General features: G+C 37.0%; 1 long non-coding RNA gene across 2 annotated transcripts; it reads right to left on the bottom strand.

Annotated features, from left to right (window-relative positions):
* Positions 1-763: 763 nt before the first annotated feature.
* LOC107726591 (uncharacterized) lies at positions 764-5,919 on the bottom strand. 2 transcript variants are annotated; one of them, XR_001638281.1, is made up of 4 exons: positions 5,543-5,919; positions 3,845-3,945; positions 3,493-3,608; positions 764-1,626 (listed from the first exon to the last, which is right to left on the bottom strand). It is a non-coding gene; the product is annotated as an uncharacterized LOC107726591 (long non-coding RNA). The 2 variants fall into 2 exon arrangements; XR_001638280.1 differs by having other exon boundaries at positions 3,845-3,935.
* Between the last annotated feature and the right edge of the window lie 1,871 nt (positions 5,920-7,790).

Genomic DNA, 7,790 nt, shown 5'->3' with positions numbered 1-7,790 from the left:
CAAGAACAGGATCATCTGAGGTTCTGTATAAGAGTGAATGGCAGATTTTACACTACATTGAGCATGTATACCTTGTTTTCCTTGTTAGTCATAAACCGTGGTTCTGTGAACCCACATAGCTAGGGTTTTCAGATCCAAAGATTAGAGCCAGAAATGTAGAAAATCCATGTGTGTGTGTGTGTGTGTGTGTAAAAGGAGGCATTGGAAACTCAGTATACTGGCCAGACAACCTGGACAGACAGCCGAAATTTGTTACAAGGTACAAATGAGTGTAAAACAGCATTATAAATGGGAGGTAGTACAGTTGATTGAATGAATGAACCAAAGTGGTCTATGTAGCTGAGAATTCATCGCCATAACACTAGATGGCAGAGTCACCTTAACAGAACAGTTTCTGGTAGCAAATGCAGTAAATTGTTTTGTTTTTTTACATTGTGAAAGCTGCATGTCACTACACTCTCAGAAAAAAGGTCATTGGGGTGGTACTTTAATTAGGTACAAAAGCTAAAAGGTACATCTTTGTACATTATTTACCCCAAGTGGTTTATATTAGTATCTTAAATGTGCGTATTAATACATTTAGAAAGGGTACTGCGTGATATGGTGAGTTTTGTACTTTTTTTGCTGAGAGTGAGACCCTGTTTAAACCAAAAAAACAGAAGGCCTTGAAAGAAATCATTTTCACTTCTTATTTGCCCCTACATTTTCCTGTTTTCTTTTATTTTGTTATTTTTTGTTAAAGGTATGGAAACTACTTAAAAAAAAAATAATAATAATCATTACTAGTTTGACATTAGTAGCCACTTACACAAAAATTTCCATATTACAGCAACAAAGATTTAGTAAAATCACTCCATCCTTAGGAGCAGCCAGGACTTTGACACTTACAATTTAAATTTTTGTCTTTTTTCTTACAACATAATATAACAACCACAAGGTGCATGGCTTTTCGTTTGCCTTTTTTATCCCTGAAAACAGTGCTTAAGATTATAGCTCACTCAAGCAAATTTATGAAAATAAAATGTCTGTGGTCAAAGTTCATATCAACAGAGCAAGGCAGTGATAACAAGATGATGTCTTTTTCCGGTTAGAAAATGCACCCTGATTTGGACAGACAGCTGTCACGTCACTAACCGCAGAGGTCATGCTCACCAGCACAAGCACAAATGCACACAAACCCGAATCCCCTTCTCCCTTCATTTTGGCTCCTGGAAATCAGTCGTAGACAGATTGAAAAATCCCCTGCATGTGCTCGATGACATCTCATCCTTTATCATCTAAATGATAGAGTAGCACTGAAGCTCCATGATCAGGAGGCAGGGTGTGGCAGCTGCCCAGGCCGCAGATGCACGAGGCTGGGGAGGATGAGTACGGCAGCAGCTTGTACTGCTGGAACTCCTGGAGCACCACCTTCAGTCTCTTCCGCCTCCTCTCAGCCTCCTCCTCCTCTTCCTTGTCATCCCTCTGTTTCTCTCTCTCCCTCTGGGCTTCGTCCAGGTGGATCTTGCGTAGCAGGTTGTTGATGAGCACAGAGCGGCGGAGGTAAGCCTCGGGGTCGTCTAGGAAACGCAGCTTCTGCAGAGACAGGCGCAGGATGCAGCTACGCTCCTCACGCAGGATCAGGTGCTGAGGAGAGACAGACAGGTGAGGAAAGACAGTTGGAAGATGACAGGTGTGAAGACATGAGACAGACATGAAAAGGTTGTTTACATGAAATCTATCTATCTATCTATCTATCTGTCTGTCTGTCTGTCTGTCTGTCTGTCTATCTATTTATCGCTCTGTCTGCCTATCATTTGTCCATCTGTCTATCTGTCTGTCTATCTATCTATCTATCTATCATTTGTCTGTCTGTCTGTCTATCTATCTATCTATCTGTCTTTTTATCATTTGTCAATCAATCTATCTATCTATCTGTCTGTCTGTCTGTCTGTCTATCTATCATTTGTCTATCTATCTATCTATCTATCTATCTCTGTCTTTTTATCATCTATCTATCATTTGTCTGTCTGTCTGTCTATCTATCATTTGTCTGTCTGTGTGTCTATCTATCATTTGTCTGTCTGTGTGTCTATCTATCTATCATTTGTCTCTGTCTGTCTATCTATATATCACTCTGTCTATCTATCATTTGTCTGTCTGTCTGTCTATCTATCTATCTATCATTTGTCTGTCTGTCTGTCTGTCTATCTCTGTCTTTTTATCATTTGTCTATCTATCTATCTATCTATCTATCTATCTCTGTCTTTTTATCATCTATCTATCTATCTATCTATCTATCATTTGTCTGTCTGTCTGTCTATCTATCTATCTATCATTTGTCTGTCTGTCTGTCTGTCTGTCTGTATATCTATCTATCATTTGTCTATCTGTCTGTCTGTCTTATCTATCTATCATTTGTCTGTCTGTCTGTCTATCTCTGTCTTTTTATCTATCTATCTATCTATCTATCTATCATTTGTCTGTCTGTCTGTCTGTATATCTATCTATCTATCTATCTATAATTTGTCTGTCTGTCTGTCTGTCTGTCTATCATTTGTCTGTCTGTCTATCTATCTGTCTATCTATCTATCTATCTATCTATCTATCTATCTATCTATCTATCATTTGTCTGTCTGTCTGTCTGTCTGTCTATCTATCTATCATTTGTCTATCTATCTATCTATCTATCTATCTATCATTTGTCTGTCTGTCTATTTATCTATCTATCTCTGTCTTTTTATCATTTGTCTATCTATCTATCTATCTATCTATAATTTGTCTGTCTGTCTATCTATCTATCATTTGTCTGTCTGTCTGTCTGTATATCTATCTATCTATCATTTGTCTATCTGTCTATCTATCTGTCTGTCTGTCTATCTATCATTTGTCTGTCTGTCTGTCTGTCTATCTATCTATCTCTGTCTTTTTATCATCTATCTATCTACCTATCTATCTATCATCTATCTATCATTTGTCTGTCTGTCTGTCTGTCTGTCTGTCTATCTATCTATCTATCTATCATTTGTCTGTCTGTCTATCTATCTGTCTGTCTGTCTGTCTGTCTGTCTGTCTGTCTATCTATCTATCTATCTATCTATCATTTGTCGGTCTGTCTGTCTGTCTATCTATCTATCTATCTATCTATCATTTGTCTCTGTCTGTCTGTCTGTCTATCTATCTGTCTGGCTATCTATCTATCTATCTATCCATCTCTGTCTTTTTATCATTTGTCTATCTATCTACCTCTCTATCTCTCTCTATCTATCTATCTATCTATCGCTCTATCTATCATTTGTCCGTCTATCTATCTATCTATCTATCTATCTATCTATCTGTCTGTCTATCTGTCTATTTATCTGTCTGTATGTATGTATACTTCTTTTTTTTTAATTAAAAAAAAAAAGTTTCATAACTGTCAAACAAGGTTGTTGACAAACTTCGCTTTAAAAATACATTTATGTGAATTTCACTTCAATTAATTGCATTCAAGCACATTCAAATGACACTTACTTTTTGTAAATATCCATGTAGGCTTCCCTGAACATTCTCCTCTTCCGCATATTTTCGCTTAAAGTAGGCGACTTTCGACGTTGTTGACTGTTGAGGGCACTCTTAGAGGAAAGACCCTGCAGGCAAGCACACAGGGATTTTGTGAAAACCATGGCTTTGCAACTGGATGGAAATGAGATTTTTACAAATGTAACATCTCTTTTTTCAATCTCTTACTGTGAAAGATGATTCAACATAAAACAATTCCATCAGTGTAAATGTGTCCCTAACACTATGCCACTAAGTGGATTAGGGTAGACTACTGTCAGTGTGTTATGTAACAAGGTATGTGTGTGTAGTGTGTATTAATTACCTGAGAACTGCTTCACGCAGACACAATCACACACCTCTCTGACAAATCCTCTATTCACCTGAGACTCTTTCCTCTGGCTCACACACATTGCCTAATGGTTCCTCAGAGAAGGAAAGAGACAGAGAATCGTTTACTGGATGTTTCTATTTTCTATCCGATTTCAGGTCAGTATTATATTGGTGTGAATGTGTGACAACTAGCCCTGATCTTCCTTACATGCAGAAATTAGTGTAGTTCTGTCTCAGAAAAGCAAATACAAGTCGGATAGGAACTGTTGCAGTAAATGTAATGACACTAGCAGGCAGTTGTGCTGTAGTTGCACGGTGTCTTGCTGCTGTGTAATTCAGAGCCCGATCGAGCTACATTTTGATTTATCAGGTTCAAAGAAACGTGCCGCGGCGCGTGCTGTCAACACAGCGGTGCAGCGCGCACTAACCGTGGGCGGATAGATTAGTGTGGGCTGCGTGTGAATTTGTGCGAGAGAGAGAGAGAGAGAGAGAGAATAAATAGCCAAAAAGGTATTTATCTTCACTGTACTTTCTGTAAAAATACAATTCATTTTGGTGACTGTATTTTGTACAGTTCTAAATATAAACGTCATTAAATATTAAACATTTTAAAACAATTTTAACACAGGTCCTATCAACCTGTTTAAACTAAAAATCGTTATTTTTTGTACTGATAACACAGATGGTATAATGCCACATGATGCCGTTGAGTTCATATGAAGAAAATTCTGGCAATGTCCAATTATGCATAAATTATTTGTAATTCTTATGTTAGCTTACTCATAATTATCATGAATTATCCTTATTATGTTTTGTATTTTATTTTTAATTTATTTTATTTAAAGCAATTCACATTATTTATTTCAACACATTTTTAACATTGTTTTGCGTTGCTAGCTGCACCGTGGACAAAATAGCAGTTGTTTTTGACACTGGATGCAACAGCAAAAACAATAGTTTTCGCTTTCTAATGTAATTTTAGAAATGCTATTTTGCATTCAGCCATGATTTTTTTTTTTTTAGCAACATCCAGTATTTAGGGTTAACAAAACAAGATTAAGTATTCAGCTGGTCATGTGATATGTGATCCATTCCATGCAAATAAAAATCTTATTTAAGCTAATTATTTGATTGGAAGCTTCATTTCATCATCATCTAAAATGTACTAATGAGTTTCAGGAAAAGCCAGTGCATTTTTTAATTTCTCCGTAAAAATACATTTTAAAATATTCTAAACTAAAACTAAATATTCTAAACTAAAAAATTTTAAAACTAAAAATGGAACCTAAAGCCTAATGTTAAAATATTTTTTAACAGTATGGCAATGTAGATTAAAGTTATTTACAGTAGCATTTTACTTTTTTATTTTTCTAGTGTGCCAAATAAGTAGCCTACCTTCAATAACTGAAAATAACACAGAATATGCACGTTGTATAATGCAGCAGCCACTCAACTGTCACGCTAATGAATGAATCACACGGAACGCGCATTTTCCAAAAATCAAAAAATATTCCAAACTAGAGAACGGGTCTGTTATGTGTAGTACGATTATACAACTGCATTTGCTATAACTGTTGAAAAATAAACAAAAGCATGTAGTAAAAATAGAATATGATGTTTTAAGTACACTAACATAGAAAAAAAAAAAACTAGGCTAACTTATGTGATTAACAGAGGTAAATGATCCTACCTTATTTCTAAAGCCACATTAACAGTCCCCGCACGCGCGTTCTTCATCAAACCAGAGGATCAAAACAGCTCATACTGTGCCGAATGTAGCCGCTTTCAGCTCCGCCTGAGCTTGACGCTTCGCCCCCAGATGTCGAAATCTTGCTTTTGATATAATCCCTGTAGTATTCGGCTCACTCTCGGCTCTTAAAATATCCCCTTTCTGTGCAGCGAGCAATAACAGACTGCACCGGCTCCTGATTGGTCGACGCTGAAACAGATGTTTCCTGTTGCTAGGAGTGTCACTAGGCAATGATGACGCTCCAGCATCAAACTCCATTCTTCTCGCATCCTCTGCTGCTGCGTTTCCTCCTCTCTCTTCTTGAGTATTTCTTAACATATGGCTTATCTCCTTACTATCGGTTTTACTTTTGAAAGGTTTTATTGCTCGTATATTCCTACAACATACCTCTCTGGCGTACATTAGTATATAATAAGTTGAAACCTTTTAAACGGTTAAATGATCTTTTAACCTCACATCTCCAAGCTTAATTATCTCCTTCGAGCATAAGCGATTCTTCCACTCCCATACGCAAACATTACATGATGGGAAAATTAAAACACTCTTCTGGCAAACAGTTTCAGATAGGCTACTTTGTCAGTCTGATCAACAGATGATATGATCATATGGCTGGTTAATTGTACATTTTTCAGTGCCAGTATTACCTATTTTCACAGTTGTGGTACACTAAGACCAATGTATAATCAATGTAACAAAATAAAGATTTATTGCTATTCTTAATCATAAAAAAAATCACATTGCCAGCAAAAGTAGTGTATTACGGATGTCTTTAATGATAGACAAAAATATATGCATTTATCTCCAAAAACCACGTTGTATTTGAATGCATGCAAAACAGGCACTATTGATTTTTAAAACACTGTGGTCCATGCATCTGTAATGTTCCAGAGTTTTCCATGCTAATCTCCAACATCACTGGCTATAAATAAAAATCCATACAGGTTTGGCCAGATCAGGCACTTTATATATGCATAAAGCATTACAGGCATGCATTACAACAGAGTTTGGGTTTTAATGTCATAAGGACAGTGTTAAGATTGTCTGAAGATTTTCTTGGACATGCGTGAGTGTCTGTGCTCTGAGTACAGACAATTTTTGGTAAGTAGAATTGGTCTCTTTCCAAGCAATTACAATGAATGGGGACTGAAGCTTTCAAGCTTCAAAATGGATTCACAAGCACCATAAAAATAGTGCATATGACTTGGGCACTATACTCGAAGCCATACAATAGCTCTGTGAGAGGAACAGGCCGAAATGTATTCCATGATATTCTCCAGTGGTCTGCTAGGCATTTATGATCAGATCTTTGAGTAACTGATTGACATGAATTTGAAAAACAGATCAGTCTCTTCAAATGAATCATTCACACCATTTTTGTGAACTGTTTCACTGAACTAAATCGAGTGAAAGGATTCATGCACGATAGATCAAACATGGATGTCAAAATTTTCAATGAATAACATTAGTCTTTTTAAAGGTGACATATATAAAATCGGGTCCCTGGTGCACCTACCAACAGAGAAAGGCTTACCAAAAATTTTTACTGGGTTGTTCTTTTTCACGTTTTCTGGGCAAGCTTGTGAAAAAACGAGCATGTCAGATTTTGCTCCCCCTTTGAAATAGAAATGGGATCTTTAACGCCCCTTAATCTGCACATTTCCACCCACAGCGCCGCCTATGTGTTTTCGCAAGTGACAGTGCCAATGGTGTGCCAGTTCTACCACATGGCAAAAGTTTGAGCAAAGCATGCTAACTGTTCTGACACACAGATCTAATATAAACATGCAATTTCTTTCCCAGCTATTTACCTTCACAGACATAACCGACTGTTTTTGTAACTCATGTGTTTTTCACATAAACTTGTGTTTATTTGACAGTTTAAGCGCAATAAGACATTGGCTTAGTACTCACATGCCATGTGACAGACACTTTCTGTGCGTGTGCTTCAGATGTGTGCACTCAGTAAACCATATATCAGAAGTTCAAACTGATATGGTTTAAAACACATGATTTCAGCGTGATAGACAAGATAATCAAAACCAAGCAGATGTTTTGTAGCAGAGTATCTGAGGTACAAGCTGTAAAGGCACAGCCTATTCTGGAAAAGGGGGCGGGGAGCAGCAGCTCATTTGCATTTAAAGAGACATACACGAAAACAGTGTGTTTCTGCTTCCAATCAAAATAGGCA

This window comes from Sinocyclocheilus rhinocerous, unplaced genomic scaffold, assembly GCF_001515625.1.
Source record: "Sinocyclocheilus rhinocerous isolate Xijiao unplaced genomic scaffold, SAMN03320098_v1.1 scaffold4019, whole genome shotgun sequence".
Classification (NCBI taxonomy): Eukaryota; Metazoa; Chordata; class Actinopteri; order Cypriniformes; family Cyprinidae; genus Sinocyclocheilus; species Sinocyclocheilus rhinocerous.
This window is presented reverse-complemented; position numbering and strand designations above follow the sequence as displayed.